This window comes from Dama dama, chromosome 3 (assembly GCF_033118175.1).
Source record: "Dama dama isolate Ldn47 chromosome 3, ASM3311817v1, whole genome shotgun sequence".
Classification (NCBI taxonomy): domain Eukaryota; kingdom Metazoa; phylum Chordata; class Mammalia; order Artiodactyla; family Cervidae; genus Dama; species Dama dama.
This window is the reverse complement of record NC_083683.1, coordinates 60779604-60803393: the sequence shown is the minus strand read 5'-3', so window position 1 is coordinate 60803393 and position 23790 is coordinate 60779604. Positions and strand designations below refer to the sequence as shown.

Sequence of the window (23790 nt, the reverse complement as noted above, 5' to 3'; positions counted from 1 at the left end):
GCATAGCAGGAGGCAGTTTGAAATGTATAAACTGACAGTTTTTAGAGCCAAAAAAATCTGTATCCAGTCCTGACTCATTCACTTTTTAGTTCCTATGCTCATTAAAGTTAATACTAAATAATAATGATAATAACAACAGCTAACACCAACCAGTCCATCCTAAAGGAGATCAGTCCTGGGTGTTCATTGGAAGGACTGATGTTGAAGCTGAAACTCCAGTACTTTGGCCACCTGATGCGAAGAGCTGACTCATTTGAAAAGACCCTGATGCTTGGAAAGATTGAGCGTAGGAGGAGAAGGAGATGACAGAGGATGAGATGGTTGGACTTACCAACCATCACCAACTCAATGGATATGAGTTTGGGTAGGCTCCAGGAGTTGGTGATGGACAGGGAGGCCTGGCATACCGCAGTTCATGGGGTTGCAAAGAGTCAGACACGACTGAGCGACTGAACTGAACTGAACTGAACACTTACATATGTTTATTACATGCCAGACTGTTCTAAGTGCCTTACGTATGTTAACTCATCTTAGTCCTGAGAAAAAGAAAATCCACCAAGAAGACACTTCTATCATATTTTACAGCGAAAGAAACATCACTTCACTGTTAGAATGATTGAGTAAATGGTACATGCTAGTAAACGGCAGAGCCAGGATTCAAACCTAGGCAGTGTAGGTTCTGAACCCATGTAGTCTGGCTTCAAACATCATGCTTACATCCACTGCATTTCCCTGCCTCCATGTGCCTCAGTACATCATCTGACTTTGAGAATATATGTTTCATTGTCAAGTGGGTATAATTCAAGTGGGTATAATGAGGCCAACCATAGTGACATGTTGAAGGATATGGTGTAGGGAGAACCCTGGATACCAAAGGAGCACCTAGACTAGGTCAAGTGCCTTTAATTTTCAACCTGTATGCTCATAATGTGTTCTGTGAGTTCTAGGAAAATGCTAATAAAGTCAGTTATCTAGAGTATCCAAGAACAGCAAATGTATGGGTGGGTGGGTTGGACAAACTGGATGCTCCAGAATGTACTTTTCTGAAATTTTAATTGGTCCAGAAGGCAGTGTTAGTCTATAAAGTCAATTATCTCAATACTTCTAAATAAACAATGGCTTTTGCTGTCAACAGAAGCCCACCAAAGAGCAACAACCAGCTGGAGGTATGAGTCAAAAGGTGGGAGACCCTGAGGGAAAACAATTATTTAGATCTGGAGCAGCCAGTTCCAGAAAAGTTCCTGATGCATGACCAGAACATTTCTAGAAGAGAAGAGGGAAGGCCAGTGTAATGAGAGGAACCTGCATGATCAAAGGCACTGAGGTGTGAATGAAAACTCCCTTTTCTCAGGGCTAGAGCAGAGTGAACAGTGAACAACAGTGAGGATGATGCAGGCCTGGGAAGCTGGACAGAGTGATAGACATCATACAGTGGAGTGTGGATTTCATTCTATGTGTGACAGGGAGCCACCAAGAATTTTGGAAAGGACATCGGACTTGTGCTTTAGCAAGACAATTTGTGCAGTGTTGTGTGTAGATTAAAGGGGAAAGTATAGCCATCAGGGAGACCAATTTTGAGGTAGAAAGTATAAGGGAATTTTTTTTTCACACCAATATATTAAAATATACACCAAAATACACCACTGTATTAAAATCTTGAGAGAGAAGGACCAAATATTATTTGCACTAAGAGTGAAAATAAATCATTGCTGCCTCTAATGAGATTAAAGTAAAAAACTGTAGTTCTTAGCAAAACTGCCACGTAAAATTTTAGACACACAAAGAAAATAATTGTGTAACATGCACATATTTCCACCAGAGAATGGAATCTGGACGAAGTGGGCGAAGTAAGCAAAGAAGTAAACAGCGTTCAGAGCTTAAGAAATGCCTTGCTTTTCACCAAGAAGGGCCAACACTGTTTTCTTTGAATTGGCTCTTGTATTTCCTTGAAAAGAAATTGATAGTGTTGTGGAAAATTCAACTATTGAAATAACAACGAAAACTGCAACCCAAAATGAGGAAACTGGTATTATGTCAAAGCAACAAGTCACTGAACTTTTGACCCGCACACCCAAAAAAGTGGAGAGAATGTTTCAAAAGAATCAAGCCTGAATAATAGAAAACAGCATACCACTTCCCCTCATCCACATCTGACCTTGGGGGGACAGACAGGAACTTGGCTAACTTAGGTCACCCACACTGGTCATTAACTCTCCACAGAATCCAAAGCCAAATACTGTTTCTTCAAGGTCCCTCCCATGGCCCTCTTTCTAAGTGACATGTCCCCTCACTGAATATTCTTCCCCATACTGATCATTCTCACTACTTGTATGGGTAATTAGTCTAAACATTTGTTCTTCTCAAACAGGGCCTTTTAACTATTCTCTAAATATTTTATGTATACATAGTTTGTTTCTCCAATTTAACAGTAAGCATTTAAAATGGGAATATTTGGGTATATTTTTATAATACTTTCATTGGGGCATACAAAAAGAAAAAACAATAAAGCAACAGTAACAATAACAGCTAAGCCAGTCTGAATGCTAGTGATGTTTTCGGCATTGTTTTAAAAGCTATACATGTATTAATCACTACAACAACTACATGAGGTTGATGCCATTATTGCTCTCAGTTTACACTTGCGGGAACTGAAGTATAGGAGAGGTAATCATTTTTACCACAGTTACACAGCTTGTAGGCATATGATCTCAGGAAGTCTGATACCAGAATTGTGCTTCAAAGTACCATTTAATGTATTATTTTCTTTGAATTTGAATTCAAAAAGAAATTTGAAAATCAGAGGTGCTAGGTAGGAACTGGAGACGTGAGCTGGGATCAAGTAAGGTTTGGTTTTTTAAGAATTTGAGAAACAATTTTTTCGTAGCCTCCAAAAGATTTGGTGGCCCATCACACACAGAGTCATCTTTAACTTGGACACCAAGGGAAACATGGTGTCTTGGACCTCAGCCTCCACCGTGTTGCCTCTATTGTAATCTGCTGTCACTTATTGTGATCTGAAAATAATGTGAATAAAGCAAATACAGTGGTAGTAAGCAGAAGAAGCATACCAAACAGAAAACATATTCACTTCCCACTGAACCAATAACTCTTCTCTCACTTTCTATTTAGTTAATGGCTGTGACTGGCCTGTGAGAAGAGTGAGGAGAAATGACTTCAGTGGCCCCACAGGAGTTCGGAGCAGAGAACAGGGCTTCATCAGGTCTGGCACTGTTCTTGGGCACCAAGTCCCTCGTCTACCACCAGAGTGAGTACCTGCCTTCCTTTAAGCCAGAACAACACACCCCACTGGAAAGCAGGGCTGAGCTGGGAAAGCTACAGGTACTATCTCCAAGCTGTCCTGGTCTTTGAGGCTTTGCGTTCTAGAATGGTCTACTCATTGTGTTTCAAATTCAATTTTTCTAGTGTACAGCTTGGCGCCTTAACTTTCTAACTCTCAGATTTCAGTATAATCTCTTCTCTAGTTCCATCCCTGTGCCCACTTGAGTACCTGGCCAGCTCACCATATTCTCATGAAGGGAGGGTTTGACCATAGGTAATATCTTATCAGAGTACAGACTCGACCAATCTGCACCTTAATTCACTCCTACCCTTATCATACCCATCATGTATCACGCACAAGGCCTTTTCTGGGCATAACTGGCAGCAGGGAGATTGTAATAGGACACCTGAGGCCCTACTAGGTAAGCCTCTGATAAGGACATGACAAGTGAGCCCTCAAACCACTGTGCTGCCCTGAGACCACCACGCAAGAGAGCCTAGCCAGCCTCCCTGAGGAGAGGGACCACTGCAGTCAACACACAGAACCAACCTCGAGAAATGTGAGTGAGGTCCTCTTGTCTCTGCTGTGCTGACAGATGACTGCAGCCATATCAGAAGTGACCCGAGGCAGGGCAACAAAAGAATCACCCAGCTGAGCCCTGGCTCCTCAGATCTCAGACCTTCCCTGCCCAAACTGCTAAGATGTAGTCATTTATGAGCAGATAATATTAAGTAGATTTTGGCAAGATTTGTTATGAAGAAATAGATAACTTCTGAAATCTCCAAGTGAAAATTGAGAAAAGAATCTTAATATCTCTTAAAGTATCACCATGATACAACATACTATCTTCTTCAACAGTCACCATTAAACCGAGGTATAGTGTCTAACTTCCCTTTCACTACTGCCAGAACTACAACATCACGCATGCACACATTCTTCAATCTCTTGCCTGCTCTATCAGATGTTCTTCTGGATTTTCCATTTCATATTGCTATATTTCTAGCTCAGTCCTCTTAATTAATCCCATTCCCATATTTCCAGCTTCTTCAGTCAATGAAGAGTAGCCATCATTTACTATGTGGCAGAAACTGTCAGTTTCTCACCATCAGTTTATCAAGCAGACACCATTGTTCTGTTCCCTTTATATAAGAGAAAGCTGAAGTACAGTAGATTAAGTCTACTCAAAATCACAAAGCTAGTAATGGTTGATGGAGCTAGGATTTGAATCCAGGCAGAAAGGCTCAAATTCAAACCCTTAAAATTTACACTGGGCTGTACAAAACTCTCCAGGTGACCCCTCAACCCCCCAGGCACTCCAGGCTTTACATTTCAAAACCAAACTCATCCTTTTCTCTTACAAACCTCACATTCCCTTCTTTGATAAATACCATTTACTTACATGCCCAAAGAATAAACTTCCCACACATCACCTGGAGGTGAGGAACCTCACCCCCTGGAATCCATGCACTCTCATTCATCTCACTATCACTGCCTTACATCAGGATATCATTATTTTCATCTTAAATAACTGCAAATAAGCTTGCTGCTAGTGTCCTTACCTGTGACTGGATGGGTGAGCCACTTTTCCTCTTCACTATCTTTTTGTTTTCCCTCAGTCCATATCTACATCATTAAGGATATACTTTGCCAGCAGAATATACCATGACAGGTACAAGATAGTTGGCCATAGTGGTATGAGTATGACTATGTATGATTATTGGAGCTTGTGGGTGTGTGTTTGTGTGCGTGTATGTGTAAGAGGTAAGTGTTGCTTCTGGATAGGGCAACCAATTCCTTCCAGTTTGCCCCACCAAATTTCCCCTATTTTAGCACTAAGACTCTTACATCCCAGAAAACTGCTGCCTTCCAGGCAAAACCCAACAACTGGTCAGCCTTCCAGGGGGAGTGACTGAGTAGTGGATTTAACTACGACACTCAACGTGGAAGGCTGTACTGATGTTCTGCCTCCACTGAAGTCAGCTGACATTATGACTTCTCTCTCTCCCTTTCACAAAACCAACCAGAAAGAGGAGTGATAATAAATACCACCAGTCTCTTATATCCTCATTTAAATCAACCTACCAGCATCTTCTGAAATAGATGACTGTGGTGTGCTTCTTAAAATGCTGTCTTCACTTGGTTTCCAGCCCTCACACTCCCCTGATTTTTCTCTAGTCTTAATTTCTCAACCTTCTTTGATGACTCCTCTTTCATTGTCTGTCTTCATGTTGGAAAGCCCCAACCTTCTGTTTGGCCCTAGTGATTTTCTCTTTTAGTATCTACTGGATACATGACCTTATCTAATACACTCTCAAGTTCAGAATCAACTACAGAATAGATACAAAGTCAAGAAGAGGAGATTAAAATGTCACTTTGGTACTGATTTTTAATATATTTATACTGGAGAATATGGTTGAGTCACAGATAACTGGGCTTGCTAATATTTTAGTGACTATCCCATTCAGAGATAGTTACATTTAGACAACCACAGGTTTCTCCCAAAGCAAATGGACTTTTGAAAAACTCACAATATGAAAGACTAGAAAATGTATATTCTCTGAAGGTAGACATCCCCAAAAGATACAAGAAATTAATTAACTATGAATAGCACATTCTGTCTTCCAAAATGACCAATTAGTTATGTCAACCCTCTTCCCCTGGGGAACAGTGACTAAGAGAACAGTAAGAAGTCAGGACTGGGACACTGATGGCAGTTGGGCTTCCCTTGTAGCTCAGTCAGTAAAGAATCTTCCTGCAATGCAGGAGACCCGGGTTTGATCCCTGGGTCAGGAAGATCCCCTGGAGGAGTAAATGGCAACCCACTCCAGTATTCTTGCCTGGAGAATCCCATGGACAGAGGATCCTGGAAGGCTACAGTTCACAGGCTTGCAAGAGTTGGACACAACATACCAATTTACTTTAATGACTTTCCACTATATCTCCAGCTTCAACCTCTTCCCTGAGATTCAGATTTACTTATCCACCCACCTACCCAGCCTCTCTGCCTGAAAGTCTAATAAGCATTTCAAACTCAACATGTCTAATAGAGAACTTGAGTTTTTCATTATCCTCTTCACTTCTGGGTTAGTTTGCTAGGTTTGCTTGGGGATTGCTATGCCATAATAAAATGCCATAGGCTCGGAGGCTTAAACAATAGAAATTTATTTTCTCACAGTTCTGGAAGCTGGAAATCTAAGATCAAGGTGCCAGCAGGGTTGGTTTCTCCTGCAGTCCCTCTCCATGGCTTGCAGACAGCCTCCTTCTCATCTACTTCACATGCCTTTTCTCTGCACACATGCATCCCTGATGTCTTTCTCTTCTTATAAGAACACAAGCCATATTAGATTAGAGACTGTCTTACTAACTTATTTAGCCTTAATTTCCTCTTTAAAGGCCCTATCTCCAACTACAGTCACATTGGGAACTAGGGTTTCCAAACAGAAACTGGGAGAAAGACAGAACCCAGTCCATTAACAACATTTTTCCACAATCTGGCCCCCATTTCAGGAAATGGCACACCACTGGCCAGCTGCCAAAATTTTAGGAATCGTGTAGGACATATCCAGCACATTAGCAAGTTATTAACACCATTTCCATATCCCACCACCTCCATTACAGACTCCAGGTTCAACCATTATCTTCAGTTCAGTTCAATCGCTCAATTGTGCCCGACTCTTTGAGACCCCATGAATCGCAGCACACCAGGCCTCCCTGTCCATCACCAACTCCCAGAGTTTACTCACACTCATGTCCATCAAGTTGGTGATGCCATCCAGCCATCTCATCCTCTCTCGTCCCCTTCTCCTCTTGCCCCCAATCCCTCCCAGCATCAGGGTCTTTTCCAGTGAGTCAACTGTTCGCATCAAGTGGCCAAAGTATTGGAGTTTCAGCTTCAGCATCAGTCCATCCAATGAACACCCAGGACTGATCTCCTTTAGGATGGACTTCTTGGATCCCCTTGCAGTCCAAGGGACTCTCAAGAGTCTTCTCCAACACCACAGTTCAAAAGCATCAATTTTTCGGTGCTCAGCTTTCTTCACAGTCCAATTCTCACATTCATACATGACCACTGGAAAAACCATAGCCTTGACTAGACTGACTTTTGTTGGCAATGTAATGTCTCTGCTTTTTAATATGCTATCTAGGTTGGTCATAACTTTCCTTCCAAGGAGTAAGTGTCTTTTAATTTCATGGCTGCAATCACCATCTGAAGTGATTTTGGAGCCCCCAAAAATAAAGTCTGACACTGTTTCTACTGTTTTCCTCATCTATTTCCCATGAAGTGATGGAACCAGATGCCATGATCTTAACCATTATCTTATACCTGCTCTATTGAGGCAGTCTCCTAACTGGTTTTTCTGCTTCCTTTCTTGCCTTTCCTGCTTCCTTTCTTGCCCTGCCATAGTCTATTTTCCATATGTCCATCAGAGGTATCTTTAAAAGTCAGTCAGATATTACTGCTTCTCTGATTTGAACACTCCAATGGCTTCTCATTACTCTAGAATAAAACCCAGTATAGTCTCTGACTCACCATGATCTATCCCTTACCTCACTGTCCTTACTGCACATCACGCTTCCCTACCATTCCAACTTCAGTCACTTTGACCTCCTTGATTTTCTTAAAGCAGGAAAAGCTCATTTCTGTGTCACAACCATTGTAATGTAGTGGTCCTTGTCCTTCTGCCTGGAATTCTCTAGGACTGTTTTCCCCTTTTAATTTTATTTATATCTCTACAACTGTATCTTCCCTAATAGAATCTTCCTTGACTTCCTTATTTACAATACACCTCCCCCCAACCATGACTCTCCACTCCCTTACCGTCCTCTATTTTCCCTCAAAGCATTTATGACTCCCTGAACCTATGGTGGATTTGTATTTGTTAGTTGTTTACTGTTAGTCTTTTCTACTAGACTGCAAGCTTCAAGAAGCTTCTTGCTCTCCAGTGTACTGAGAACAGTCCTTTAGCACAAAACAGAAAATTTGATCATGCTACTTGCTTTCTTAAGTGCTCCAGCGTCTGACTTCTCACCCAGTTAAAATCTTAGCATTTTACGTGGTATATAATAAAGTCTTCCTACTCTTCAGTTTCACCTCTAGCTACTCTCACCATGCAGCCTGAGCTCCAGCCCCTAATAACCTTTTCAAGACCAGAGTCATGCTCACTCATCTTGGAATGTTTGACCTCTAGCATAGTACCTGGCACAAAATGGCTACAAAGCAACTGACATGAAGTGGCAGGAATTATTATATAAAGCAGAGAGCAAAAAAAAAAAAAAAAAAGAAGCAGAGAGCATAAAGTGTCTGCATTTTACATTTAACTAGTTTGCTACTATGTTGATAAAATGGTGATAATAAAATTATTGCTACCAATCCCACAGGTTTATTGCTTTTTCAAAAAAATCAAATTCATTAATATTTATAAAACACCTGCTATGTGCCTGGCACCATCCCAGATGGTGGGAATACATTAGTGAGTAGATCAGATGAAGATTTCAGCCTTCATGAAATTTACGCTCTAGTAAAGGGAATATATTTGAACACACACACACACACACACACACACACACCCCAAGTGCAACAGAGAACTAAATCAAGAAAGAAGGGTGAAGAGTATCTGGTGCAATGCATATTACATTTCACATCTGGTGGTCAGGGAAGTCCTTACAAGGATGATGACATTTGAACAGAGACTTGAAGGTGTTGAGGGAACAAGCCAGGTAGGAGTTTCTGGGGAAAGAACATTCCCTTCAGAGGACACAACAAAGGCAAAGGCCCTGAAACAAGAGCATGGTCTACAGAGCTCAAGGCTCTGTGGTGTCTAAGTGTCGGTAAATATAAAAGGATCAAATCATACGGATGCTCCCAGACCACAATTGAATTGAAGGTGGGAGGAGAAGGCACAGAGGATGAGATGATTGGATGGTATCACCGACTCAATGGATATGAGTTTCAGTAAACTCCAGGAGTTGGTGATGGACAGGGAGGCCTGGCGTGCTGCAATCCATGGGGTCACAAAGAGTGGGACACAAGTGAGCGACTGAACTGAACTGATGATAAATTTAATAAATAACAAAGCATCTCTGGATAATCCCCCAATATTTGGAAACTAAATAACACTTCTAACCACCCCATGGATCAAAGAAGAAGTTAAAGGGAAAATTAGAAAGTACTTTAAACTGAATGAAATTGAAGACACAAAATATCCAAACTTTGTGAAATTTATGGAACTAAAACACCTATATTAGAAAAGAACAAAAGTTTGAAATTAATGACTTCAGCTTCTGCCTAAGAAGCCAAAAAAATAAAAGCATATAAAACTCCCCAAAGTAAGGAGAATAAAATATACTGATAAAGATCATAGTAGAAAATAATGAAATAGAAAATACAAAAAAAGAGAGAGAGAGAGAAACAATTAAAAAGAAAACTTACTCTTCAGGAAATCAATAAAACTGATAAACCTCTCACAAGCAAGATCAGAAAAAGAAGACACAAACTACCAATATCAGGAAGGAGAGGTTACATGACAAATTCTACTGGTATTAAAAGAAAAATAAAGAAATATTATGAACAACTTTATGCCAAGGAATGCAACTAAACCTGCTGAAACATACAAATTTCTGGAATAGTGTGAGCTACCATAGCTTATTCAAAAAAGAACAGAAAATGAGTAGCCCTATATCTATGGTTCAAGATGGTGGAGTAGAAAGACATGTGCTCATCTCCTCCTGCAAGAGCACCGAAATCAAATCTATTTTTAAATGTCATCTATTAAAGTTGAATGAAAACCCTTTCCACAAAGAAACATCTAGGACCAGAGGATTTCATTAGTGAATTCCACCAAACATTTAAGCAAAGTATCATACCTATTCTAAACAAACTCTTCTACAAAATTTAACAGGAGGGAAATTAAAAGATGCTTGCTCCTTGTAAGAAAAGTTATGACTAACCTAGACAGCATAGTAAAAAGCAGAGACATCACTTTGCCAACAAAGGTCCATATAGTCAAAGCTATGGTTTTTCCAGTAGTCATGTATGGATATGAGAGGTGGACCATAAAGAGGGCTGAGGGCTGAAGAATTGATGCTTTCTAACTGTGGTGCTGGAGAAGACTCTTGAGAGTTCCTTGCACAGCAAGAAGATCAAAACAGTTCATCCTAAAGGAAATCAAACCTGAATTGAATATTCATTGGAAGAACTGATGCTGAAGCTGAAGCTCCAATACTTTGGCCATCTGATGCGAAGAGCCAACTCACTGGAAAAGACCCTGATGCTGGGAAAGATTGAGGGCAGGAGGAAAAGGGGGCAACAGAGGATGAGATGGCTGGATGGCATCATTGACTCAATGAACATGAGTCTGAGCAAGCTCCGGGAGATTTTGAGGGACGGGGAAGCCTGGCATGCTACAGTTCATGAGGTCACAGAGAGTAGGACACGACTTAGTGACTAAACAACAGTACTTTGCAACTCATTCTCTGAGACCTGCATTATCTCATACCAAAACCATGCAAAGATAGTAATGAAAACTAAAGCTCTTGTGAGAATAGATATAAAAATTCTTAACAAAACTTTAGCAAGTTGACTGTGACCATATATAAAAAAGGTAATAGCTCAGGGTCAAGAAGGGGTTTATCCCAGATGTACAGTGTTATTAATAGAAAAAGAGCAAGGAGGCCCAGGTGCCTAGACTAAATGAGTCGTGAAAATGAGCTAAGATCTGAGAAGAGGAACTAGATCAAGAAAGCCATAGCACAGGTTCTAGATCACTTGACTTAATTGGTTTTAGTGGCCCTAAGCTGAATGCACAATACTAATGGTGAGAATTTGAGACCCTTTTAATAGGCAAAAAAAGAAGATTTGGGGGGAGAGTGAATACCAGAGAGAACTGTCAACCTCAATATAAAGCCTTAGACTTTAAATCTGAGAAGCTATTACAGAAGAGTGATATAATATCATGGCTTGACTCTGTTTTAATAATCTATTTTGTTGAGAACATAGTTTAGTAGAGTAAGTTTAGACACAAGTAAACCAAATAATAACATGTAAATGAACGTATTTTATAAATTGTAAGTCAAATATTGTGATAACTTAGTCATTTCTTAGCACACCATGTCTGACATATTCTGCTCTACATATATTTCTTACAAAGAATAGACTTTTAATCAAACACATTTTGATAGGGAGGGCTCGCAGAGAAATGTGGGAACCTTGCTTGGTTGTGGGGTGATCACTGAAGTACAATGGTGTTCACCAAACCCTTTTACTGTACATCCCTCAGTTTTATTGTCATAAACAAAATGTAATGTTTAATGGTAGGACCTTAGAATAATATGACATTCCTAATGTCATGGTCCTGACTTAACTGTGATGCCAGAAATACATAATATTTAACATTTTCCCAAAGCATTGATCTCCCCTGGATCAGCCATCTGCAGTCCTTGTCTTCCTGACTGATGGTATCTTACAGGATTTAACTCCTGCGTGTGTCAGAGTAAGCCTGAAGAAGCTTCCTCTACTACAAGGCACAACAGGGTGTCAAGTTTCCAAGGCATAAAGATAGATATTAGATATGGTATTTACTTGCAGTGACTGGAGACAACTTAAAACTCCCAGAAAGTGAAAAACTAGAAAGACCGAGGAAGAAGAGCCAAAAATATAACCAGATTAATGAAACCAAGGATCAAGTCCAAGATGTAAAGCACCAGTGGGTGACAAGTTCATGTCCAGAACAGCTGGAATCAGAATTTTTGTTCAATGTGGTGGATATGGAATAAAAAATAGAGTTTTCTTTTACAAAAGATCTGGGATATGCTCAGGGGTAGAATGGCCATTTAAAAACATATATAATACAACACATGCCTAATTTTTTGTTCAAGATCATAATGATTTAGTTTGTTTCAGCACTCCTAACAGAATAATACAATGGTGAGAGTGCTAAGTCCCCTCACAGCTGGACAGGGAAGATTTTTTTGGAAGAAGTAAATACCAGGTAGAGAATTATCAACATCATCCACACATAAGTCAGTTCTGCTGACATGAAAATGTTTTTCACAGGTAGTCTTTGCAGTTTCTATTTAGCACACAGGCCTTCTACCTGGGAAAGTCCAGCTTGGTGATGACATTTCGGTCCAGCTCACAAAGTTACCTGTGCTTCAGGGTAATGTTTTTTAAAGCTGAACATTATTTGGAAAACAAAAGTGATGAGCCAACTAACCCACACATGTCATATTGAAATCTTAGGAGGAAATTACTGCCTACAAAACACATATACATACGCACACAACCACTTTTTAACATTTTTGAGTTTCACCGAGTTCTATTTAGTTGACTTCGGAATGTTTGAAACATATTGAAAATTTCTGAGAAATTTTGTTTCAATAATTTTCTTATAGAAATGTTCGGGAAATAAAAATGTTTTATTTTATTCATTTACGTATTCACTCAGTAAGCAAATGCTGAAATGTATCCTCAATACTTAGCATTCAGCTTATAACAATGAAAAATTGCAGTTCATGTACTCAAGGACTTTAGTGAAGAATAGGAGCACATGCAAGTAGCTATAATTCAAACAGACAAGGTGATCAGAGAAGTATAAACAACATACTTGGGGTTAAGGAGAAGGAAGTGCTAACTGCCAGGGTCTTTGAAGAGCAACAGAAAGAGTTATATAAAACTTCAATCTTCATGGATTAGAAAGAATTTATGAAGGTGAGAAGCAGAAAGCATGACATTTCAAGCAGAGAGAATAAAATCTGAAGGTACCAAAGAGCATGTTAAGCCTTATGCCATATTGAAGAAGCCTTCTACCTTTCATACCCCCAATGCCTAGCACCTAACCAGTAATGAATTTTAGCCTACTGATCTTCTGATTGAGAATGAAAATGTTGTGATCATTTTGTGCTTATTATGAAATTTTGATAATGACTATAATGACAAAACAGGATCATGCTATAGAACTTGATCAAAGTGTCCATGTGGCTATGCTAACCAGTTATTTACTACCACAATCAGCCTGCTTGCATTTTCCATTTTCAAACCCTTCAGTGTCCTCTGAGAAAGTACAGTATCAAATTTCACACACACAACCAAATTGTTCCAAAGTAAATCAGGAAAGTAAGAGAGATGATAGAATAAAGAAAATTAGTGCAAACTAAGATTGGACTAATTCTATTATGTATACCCTACTATATGTTCTATAGTCTTTAAAATAAAAACAATTTATCACTAGACTAAAAATAAACAGAATGTACAGCCCAGAAGTAGGAGCTATTAGATATAGCATCATGATAGGCAATAAAGGAGACACCATTAATCAACGAGAAAGTGAAGGTTTGGCCAATAACTGCTGTCTGAGTGATTAGTTAGCAATTTGGAAAAAATCTATTTAGAACCTTATTTCATTTCACTCACCAAAACAAACTGTAAAAAAGTTAAGGAAGTAAATATAAAAAATCAATATGTATATCTATGGCTGATTCATGTTGATATTTGGCAGAAACCAACAAAATTCTGTAAAGCAATTATCCTTCAATTAAAAAATAAATAAAATTTTTTAAAAAGAAATAAAGCATAAAAAATCAGAAATTAGTTGGAAGAAAGAAGCAACATGAATATTTATCAAGTGTCTAGAGGCAAAACAATTTCCTAAGCTTAAAAATAATAAAAGACATAAGGGAAAGAATGAAAGATTACACTATATGAAAATACAAAACTTCATATACAAACTCTGAAAATCATGAGCTTAGTATCAAGTTGTAGAAATGCCTACAGAACATACTAAAAGCATTAACATCTTTATAGTATTAGGAGCTTACATAACTTGACCAAAAACTCCACATAAAAAGGGAGAGATAAAATACTTTAAAAATTTTAAATTGTTGCTGTTGTTTAGTAGCTAACTGTCTGACTCTTTGGGACCCCATGGACTACAGCACACCAGGCTTCCCTGTCTTTCACTATCTCCCAGAGTTTCCTCAAACTTACGTCCATTGAGTCGCTGATGTCATCCAACCATTTCATCCTCTATTGCCCCCTTCAGCTTCAGCATCAGTCCTCCCAATGAATATTCAAGGTTGATTTCCTTTAGGCTTGATCTTCTTACTGTCCAAAGGACTCTCAAGAGTCTTCTCCAACACCACAGTTTGAAAGCATCAATTCTTCATCCCTCAGCCTTCTTTATGGTCCAACTTTCAAGTCCATACATGACTATTGGAAAAATCAGAGCTTTGACTATATGAACCTCTGTTGGCAAAGTGATGCCTCTGCTTTTTACTATGCTGCCTAGATCTGTCATAGCTTTTCTTTTAAGAAGTGCCTTTTGATTTCATGGCTGAAGTCACTGTCCACAGTGATTCTGGAGCCCAAGAAAATACCTGTTATTGTTTTCATTTTTTCCCCATTTATTTGCCATGAAATGATGAAACCAGATGCCATGATCTTAGTTGTTTGAATGTTGAGTTTCAAGCCAGCTTTTTCACTCTCCTTTTATTCTCATTAAGAGGCTTCCCCTGGTGGCTCAGATGGTAAAGAATCCGCCTGCAATGTGGGAGACCTGGTTCGATCCCTGGGTTGGGAAGATCCCCTGGAGAAGGGAACGGCTAACCACTCCAGTATTCTGGCCTGGAGAATCCCATGGACAGAAGAGTCTGGCTAGTTACATTTGTGACCACGGGGTCACAAAGAGTCGGACACGACTAAGCAACTTTTACTACTTTCAACAGACTCTTTAGATCCTCTTCGCTTTCTGCCATTAGCGTGGTATCATCTACATATTTGAGGTTGATGTTTCTCCCAGCAATCTTGATTCTGGCTTGTGATTCATCCAGCAGGGGAATTTAAAATTATTGTATTTATAACTAATCAATACATATATAAAACTTATATTCATTGTTGGTAGTAGAAATAAAACAACACTAAGATATCATTGTTTGGCAGATAGCAATGATATTTTTCTAACTAATAATAATACTCAGTGCAGATGCAAAGATGGTACAGTGTAGAATCTTTGTGTTTAGATAATGGGGCTGATATTATTTTTAGTTTATTGATTTTTTAATGACAAGGAAGCCTGGTGTGCTGCAGTCCATGGGGTCGCAAAGAGTCAGACACAACTTAGCAACTGAACTGAACTTTACTGAATGCAATTTCAATCAGATAAAATGCTTTCGTTTTTTTAAACTACAGCAGAAAGTTGTAAGTTACAGAGAAAACTTGCACATTAATACAAAAGTAAATGTAGCAGATTGCCTATACATTTTTTTAAAGAAGAAAATTAAGCAAGGAGGGTGCAGTACTTGTTATATGGCTATTAAAACTGCCTACAAAATTACTGTCATCAGATTAAATGTGATGCTGGTAAAGAAAGAGACAAATCAGCAGTGGCCAGTAAAAGATCCAATTACCAATGATTACTTTATATATAATAAAATTAACATTTTCAATATAGTGGGGAAAAATCAGGCTATTTATAAATAGTGTTATGATTATTGATTCACTAGAAAAAAGTCTGTTTAATCTTTATCTCACAATTAAATACAAAAATTTATATACACATATTTATGAAGTATGTACATATATGAGTGTGTATAAAAGTATATGTATGCAATTTGTTCTTTCACTTACACTTTGGATTTTTTTCATCAGTATATGTATCTTATTCTTGTTTAATGACCTTTGAATGTAACAATTTATTTAACTTTTTTTTATGGACATAGGTCTTGGTTCCAAGTTTTTAAGGATACATTCATAGAAACAATTAGTAGGCAAAAATATATGAGCATTTAAAATAGTTTTGGCAAAATTATTGGCAGAAAATTCTAGAAAAAAATTCCTCATGTTGTCTCTTTTTTAAGGGATTATTTTCACTTGGTTCATTGATGTTTTAATTTGCCCACTGTTATACTTAATCAAGATAAGTTTTAATTGAGCACTTTTCTTGCTTCTGACAGTGAGCAAATGACAGAGGCAGATGGTATGGGGACAGTCAAAGGATACAACAGAAAATCCTTATCTGTAGGACCATTCAAGAAAAAGAAAGAAAAATACAGATATTTAAGTACCAAATTGGGTGATAATGTCTAGTGTATATGCTTTAAAAGAATCAGAAATAAAATATTTTTTCAAAAGTAAAACTAAACTATTTTCTGTAAATACATCTTAATATTTATGGTGATTAATGCTAATAATAATATCCATGATAATTGACTGACTGCAGTTATTTCTTCTATACCATAGGAAAGTTTAAAACGCATGAATGATCCTGAGATAAAGCCAATGAGCACTTCTTAACCAGGTACTAAATGCTAAGTGCTTTGCTTGGTCTCTTCTTGTCATGGCTTGACAGGAGGATGCTTCGCCAGTGATTCTCTAAAATGAGAGACAGGTTTAGAGACCAAAGATTAAAAAACAGAAGCTACCATCCGTAGAGTCCCTAATATCTGCCAGGCACTGCACTAGAATCCTGAAGAACACTGCTTCTGTTTCACAAAAACTTGATACTGTAAGTGGAGCTCGAAGATACCTTCCAACTGGAGATCAAAGGAGTAAGTACTGAAGACAGAATGGAGTCCCCAGGGACATCACCCTAAGGGATACAAGTTTTCATTTGAGGAAGAGAAGTTAGAGGTACACGAGAATGGCCTTTGGCTAACAGAAGTCAGCTCACCTAGATATGCCTAGGAGATCACCCTACCATCAACACAACCCCCACCTTCCACTACAGGTCTCCAAATGCCAACAGCTGACTCATTTGGAATACAAAAGGCCAATCTGCTCCAATCATAACTCTGTGTACCATTTATTCTCCAGAGTCCTCCAGTGGTTAGGCCAAGACTAGATTTTACCTGTGACTATATCCATGGTGAACAATCGGCCCTTTCCTGTTTTGCCTCTCTGTCTTTGTTATAGGTTTTTCAAGAAGAACATTCTCTCAGTGAGTCATTTGGCTTAAATCTATCCCAGGTTCTGCTTCTAAAGAACCCAACCTGTGACAAAGGGGCTTTGGGGGTCCTGGCTATATTTCTATGTTTATCATACCTAACATTTTCTAATCATCACAATGACTCTTCAAAGTAGGTATTGTTACTCCAGTTTTATGCAATGGCATATTAAGATTGGTCCACTGAGCCAGATTCAGCAAAAAGACAAATCCCAAAGAAAATAGGAGTTAATTGTTTAAATAATTCCAAAAGGAAAGGCCAAAAGCTGCCTTTAATAAAGCGGTGTTTCACTATCCCACTCTAGGGCCATCCATTCTAACTTTCCACAAATTTGCCCTTCAGAGGAAAGTCATACCTAAGATGACACAAGTGATATTTTATCAATCCTTGTTACAAAGTCACTGTTCTCTATCTTTAATCTTACTCATTTCTGATCCTGGGCCATGTGGAACTTACTAAATATTGGATTGGCCAAAAAGTTTGTTTAGGTTTCTCCATAATATCTTACAGAAAAACCCAAGTGAAGTTTTTGGCGAACCCAATAAATATTTTTCAAATTAATATACACACAAGGACTCTAAGATCTAAACAGAGCTGTCTTTTCTCTAGGCTTGTAGTCTCCATCATTTGTACCTTCCCTAGAGCTAGACTCATTTCCCCATTGTAAGCCTTTTGACTTGAACGCAATAACATTTCTCTACCTCACCTTCCAGTTGAGTGGGTCAGGATCAATAATAGATTCATAAATAAACAAACCTGGAAGTCTCAAACTATACTCTGAATCAACTGGAACTTTCTGGACCAATTTTCCAGTCTTGAAGTATGCCTTCACATGACTAACAAGAATGGCAAGTATGCACTGAATGGGACATTATATCACACTTGACCAAGTGAAAGAAAACTTAATTGAGTACAGAGTGCTATTATCAGTGTTTAGGCTATAGTGTGTTACAGTCCATTGGTCAGCTGATATTAATGAAAGGGCCTACCTATTAATGTTCATAGCTAAATCGGAGCTATTCACTATAAAGCTACCCAATTAGGTCCTATGCTAAGGTGTACTTCATACACCTTAGTAATCTCTTGAAAGACTGCCTAAATCAGACTAGGTATCTTGAAACCCAATAGTCTAGAAAAATAAAGAGAAGTATAGTTGCTTGGAGGAACAGGACATTATGAGTGAAACAGAAGTGTCTTTAAAGATAACCCACCACTACAACCCAGTCCACTGTCATGGCTGACTCATAGAGCATCGTATTTTCCACTGACAAGCTGCAGATTCCAAAATGTAGTAGAACACTGACAACAAATACTTCACAAGATTCTCAAGAATTCCTCAAGGCACTACATTCATAAACTAGGGACTCAGCTAGGTTGTGAGCTGCCTCAACTGCTTCAACATCTCTTCAGCTGCTTCAACATTTCAAATTTTCTGAATCTTCCAGTTCATACCTGTTATGCCCTTAATCCAAGAACATGTGTATTCAGTTCAGCTCAGTTCAGTTGCTCAGTCGTGTCTGACTCCTTGCAACCCCATGAACCACAGCATACCAGGCCCCCCTGTCCATCACCAATTCCTGGAGTCCACCCAAACCCATGTCCATTGAGTCAATGATGCCATCCAACCATCTCATCCTCTGTCGTCCCCTTCTCCTCCTGCCCTCAGTCTTTCCCAGCATCAGGGTCTTTTCCAATGAGTCAACTCTTCGCATCAGGTGGCCAAAGTATTGGAGTTTCAGCTTCAGCATCAGTCATTCCAATGAACACCCAGGACTGATCTCCTTTAGGATGGACTGGTTGGATCTCCCTGCAGTCCAAGGGACTCTCAAGAGTCTTCTCCAACACCACAGTTCAACAGCATCAATTCTTCAGCATTCAGTTTTCTTTATAGTCCAACTCTCACATCCATACATGACCACTGTATTACTCCCTATCCAAATTATTTCCTTACAGATATCACCATGAAGCAGGGATGTCAGAGGTGGGAGTAATTACACTGTCAGAAAGATACCAATTTTTTCTTCCAATGCTGGAAGGCAGAGATGAAAATAAGCAACAGCATCAGTCTTAGACCTATAAATTTATAACTACAAATTTTTAAAGCTCATAGTAGAAAATAAAGAGAAAGAAATGGCATGGCAGGCAAACACATGTGGGGTGACTTAAAGAACAGAGCAAGAATAATCACTTATGTCTGTCAGAACAGATGGATCTGGAAATAGTTTGATCTAGAGGGCCAAATGTGATTATAGTAAATTGTTTTTCCAACAAGTCTAAAGCCCATTTATGTTTAAAACAAAATAAAAACAAAACACTTTGAAGGAATCCAAATGACCAATACTGAAAAAATACAGGAAATAATGTTAATTCTATTTAATAAATTTCAATTTCTCTGACAAACCTATATCCAGCATTGCTTGCAATAGACCTGCTCGCATGGGAGTCACCCTGGAGGCTTCTTAACACAACAAAACAAGCAGACAAAATCTACTTAACCGTAAAGAAATCTTTATCTCAAATCATCTCCCCTATAGTGATCTAGATTCAGGCTGAAGTTGTCACAGTGATTTTGCTCAGTAAAAAAGGACTGGGAAGGAGAATCCTGAGGGAGTGTCTTGCTGCCTCTTTTGAGTCTTTTTCGCTCTCTGTTTACATATTAACTGGCAAGTCAGCAGGTGCACAACTCTGATTCCAGAAAAGAACCCCTGGAATAGACACCAGATAAGCCACCTCCTCTCTCCGCTCCCACTTCCCAGACAAGGAAGGTTAAACTTCAGAGGTCTGTTACTACTACACATGGGCGGAAAAGCAAAGCGGCAAAGCTGAGGGCTGTGGCAGGGAGGCGCTGCAGTTCTGTTGCTCTTCCAGGTGAAATCCTGAGTTCACTTTGTGTGAATTACAACATTTTTATTTTTATCTTTCTTGCATGTGCAGAGAAGCCTCAACTACCCAGAGATAAGGAAAGTAACTCAAGGATGTTGGAAAGAGTACAATATTGACTATGGCTTTGGGCCTGGCAACTTCTGGACTCCCCATCTCCACTGCTGGGAATGGCTCTTGACACCACATATGCTTTCCGGGAATGTTTTTGAAGCTGAGCCCAAGAGGTTTCTCAGCTATGCTTGCAAAGTTTTTGCAGACAGCCAAGCAGATGCCCACTACATCTACTGCCCTCTACACAGCTTGAGCAGCTTTATCTGCTTAAATATTAACCTTCTGGTTCAGACTATATTTAAAGGGTTCCACTTAACACACTTCATTCGGTTTCTGAAAACCAGTTAGATTTCTGGAGTCAGAAATGACTCCAGAGTCTGCATGACACTGACCACCCTCAGCTACATTCTTTTCTATGTCAGAGCACTATTTGTATGGTAGAATTTCTCCTCTTATAAAAGAGAGAAGATGTGCTTTCATCCTTGCAGGATACGTGTGATGGTGAATAAGATAAAACCTAAATTTACTCAGAGATAAATACTGCATATTAAGTGTTATAACCACACATCAATAGACTCCATTTTCAATTGTGGTTTCAAGAGTATTAGGCTATCTGCTGGACAGGGAGGCCTGGCGTGCTGCGATTTATGGGGTCGCAAAGAGTCGGACACGACTGAGCAACTGAACTGAACTGAACTGGCTTAGCTCACTCATCTTACCCCTTTGGTAAGACTAGCTCTTATATTTTTCATATAGTTAGATAAGGTGAAAAGATAAGATCTCACTTAGCTCATGCCTTCATTTTTTTAAGAGACACCTATGATTACTGTATGGAAAATAGACCGAAATGGGAAAGACTAGCAATGGGGAGATTAGTTAGGCAGCCAGTGTCATCACCCAGTAAAGAGATAAAAACCCATACTTCAAAGTACATTTACTTTCACAAGTTACAAAAGTACACAAGTCTCACATGGATGCCTACTGGATCGGCTTTTCCATACCAAAGAAGAGGGGGATAGTGCAACACTAGACTCTTGGTTCAATTTCCAGGGTGGCCATTGTAGAACCTTGATTCTTGCATCTTGGTAACTTGTTTCTTGTATCTATGTATCTATGTTTTCTCATCTTTAAAAGGAGGTTAGAAGTACCACATAGGATTGTCAAGAACACAGGAGTAAGTATACGTGAACTGTTCAAAATAGTGCTCATTGTTTTTTGCCTGGCATACAAGTGGGGCAATGTGGTTTGTAGCCCCAAGAGGGCAGCAGAGGAATAAGAACAGATGTGGAATTACACAAAGCCAGATTCACGCTAGTTATCAAAGATGTATTGTCTGATGCGGAAAAAAAAAAAAAAAAAAACAGGAAGAAGACTTCTATGAATCATGCAAAATGGAAGCTGAGCTCGGGGTCACTTAGACCTTGCTATTTTGTTCTGGCTAACCATTCAAGACACAAGTATAGTCAAAATCAATCCCTTGAGTAATAGATGCCACCTCCTGATGGGGAGTGGCAAGTTCTGGAAAAGCATATGGGGAAATATTCTTATATCCACTTTTTAAAAAATATAATCAACCATAAAGTGGATCCTAGAAATATGCACTGGATTCTTTCTCTCTCTCATTTTCACATGCAAAGCATGAGAAAGTCTTGGCAAAATACATTCTAAAATTAATTTGATCTCACTTCCACCGCTCCCCCGGGAGTCCAAGCTGACATGCTTTTCTCTCTGGGTTACAGCAAAGCCTCCTGAGAGGCTTCCTCGCTTTCAATTTAGCCCCACATATTTCTCTTTTAAACTAGAGCCAGTGAAACTTTTAAAAATGTTAACCTGATCATGTCACACTGCTCAGCTTAAAACCATCCGATGGCTTCCTATCATCCTTAAAATAAAAGCCTAAACTTTAATGGCGGCCTACAAAGACCCCCTGTATTCAGATCTCTCTCTCCTTTTCATTTCAGCTTTGGCTTTCCCTCCAGCACACACACACTGATCTTCTTCCTCTAATGCTAATGCCTGGAGGTGTTTTTGTCTCAGGGCCTTCTGTTCCCAAATCGCTTTATACCTGCCCTATCCCATTACTCACATCTCTGCTCAAATACCACCTCTCTGATCACCCAATATAATGAGCACTTCTTTTCCTTAACTCTGCTTTATTTTCTTATCACTGAGATTGTTATTTATATATTTGATTCCTTGTTCACAGTCTGTTCCTCCCTCTAGAATATGAGCACTTCACAGACAGGACTTTGGGTTTTGTTCACTGCTTTTACTAACAGTATCTTGATCCATTCAATAAACATCTATGTTGAACACTGACTAAAGAATTTTTTTAGAAAGAAATACATTTTTTGTGTCCTTGCTGATTGAATGTGGCATAAAGTAAGCTGTATTTTCACTCTAATGAAAACATGTTTGTGCTCCCTATTAGTCATGGGCAATTCTTTCCTAGGACCCTGTGGTCTTATGGACTAGTTTGGGAATAGATGGTTGTTTCAGTGCGTACACTTTAGAGGTTTCAACTTGACACTGGCTGTTTATACTGCTGAAGTTTAGTCATGTCGGGGCTTGTTTAGTGAGTTGACGGTGATGCCCCAGAGAGTTCAATTCTAATGAAGTCTTTGGTTTTGAATGGTTGAAGATAAAGGAAGCTGCGGTTGGGGTAAATGCAAGAGGTAGGGAATGGGGGCAGGAAGGGACTCTGAGGGTAATGATGGCTAAGTGAACATGCTGTCACTTTTCTGGGCTTCTCAGCACCATCAAACATGCTACACTTGGAGAATTCTCCACCTCCTTGGCAGCTATGACACTGGGCTACAACATAAGCCCCAGCAAACACATATACCAGAAAGGGATTGAATCACTGCAGAGAAACAAGTGTCACCTGGGGTCCACTCTAGAGCGACAGACAGCAGGCAATTCCAGTTGCCGGAGGGAGGGGTGGCTAAGGTCACACACAAGCCAAGGCTGAACACCAGCAGTGGGTCTGTGGCCGGCAGAGGCAAGTGAGCAGTTTCTAGCAGACCAATTCCTCAGTGCAATTCTGGGCATCGATCCTGACTGGGGAGCCTCCCAGTCTGGCTTCTGGCCTCCTGGGATATTCTGTATTCACTAATAAATTCCTTTTCTGCTCACACTATATTCCAATTAGCTGCAACTGAGAACTCTGACAGAGATGGGGAGTGGATGGACTGGCTATTTATTTCCAGTCTAACCCAGGGACCATGCCCAACACCTCTGAAGAAAGAAGCTGGAAGCCAAAATGGCAGAAATTATTTTAATAAGCAAGTCTGTGAGACTCAGAGTCTGAACAGAAGTGCTTTGTTCTCCAGGTGACAGAATTCTACTTTGAGCAGGAAACTGAGTCTCTGCCCACTTTTCCTTGGAACATAGCAGAATCCTTCACCAGAGAGACACCAAAGAAACTGTCTTCAAACAACTTTCAGAAGTTCTAATTGGCTGCAGTCCATGGAGTAGACAAAAGAGCTTAATAGACCTTAGCAACTAAACAACAACAACAACAAAAAACAGAGACAAACCCCTTATGAACTGGATAAAAGTGGATTTCTTTGGTTAAGGTGGGACGTGGAGCCCCTACCACAGGGGTGGGGGTGCTTACCGATCCCTCTGCCCACCTTGCA

At 39.5% G+C, this 23790-nt stretch overlaps 1 long non-coding RNA gene across 1 annotated transcript in view; it reads left to right on the top strand.

Moving 5' to 3' along the window:
* Window positions 1–22714, top strand: part of LOC133047350 (uncharacterized) — a 56087-nt gene extending 33373 nt beyond the window's left edge. Inside the window, exons 3-5 of the long non-coding RNA XR_009690722.1 lie at window positions 3130–3265; window positions 16512–16569; window positions 20150–22714. This is a non-coding gene — a long non-coding RNA (uncharacterized LOC133047350). The remainder of the gene's footprint in view (window positions 1–3129; window positions 3266–16511; window positions 16570–20149) is intronic.
* The last annotated feature ends 1076 nt before the right edge of the window (window positions 22715–23790 follow it).